This window comes from Actinia tenebrosa, unplaced genomic scaffold (assembly GCF_029948245.1).
Source record: "Actinia tenebrosa isolate PJP-AT-01 unplaced genomic scaffold, QUT_ActTen_1.0 PGA_scaffold0__85_contigs__length_37466705, whole genome shotgun sequence".
NCBI lineage: Eukaryota > Metazoa > Cnidaria > Anthozoa > Actiniaria > Actiniidae > Actinia > Actinia tenebrosa.
Genome location: NW_028292569.1, coordinates 3092182 through 3092695, shown reverse-complemented (window position 1 = coordinate 3092695; position 514 = coordinate 3092182).

Here is a 514-nt window from a genome sequence, read left to right as displayed (position 1 = left end):
TTTTTCCCCTCTTGAGATGAATAAAAACCACAGGAAGCCCATCACAGATGGGGAGCAAATGGGTTCGTGACTTCCCGTACATCATAATATCTAACTTAGATTTGACCTAGTATGCACTCAAGGAAGGTATTCTATTGCCGAAAGTTGATAATATGACCACAATGAGGATGTTTCCATATAATGTATCATCAATTTAGAACCCTGTTATTTTCAAGCTAACCACATTTAGATAATTTTCCTTTTAATTAACTTTCTTTTTCCCGTTTTCATGTCAAATAAAACCGACCCCCAAGTCTGATTTATTAATGAATCAGTATCATAGACTCCTCCTGTGAGATATATTATTGATCGCCTAGTATAATGTTATGATTGGGGGCCTGACAATCTTGGGGTCACGAATTGAAAAAAATAGCTTTTTTTCTCCCTTTCTTTTCCATCAATCTTTCGTTCTTACAAAACAAATTTATCAGTGATAATAATTCTCGTTTTAAGATGATTGCACTTTCCAATCGGA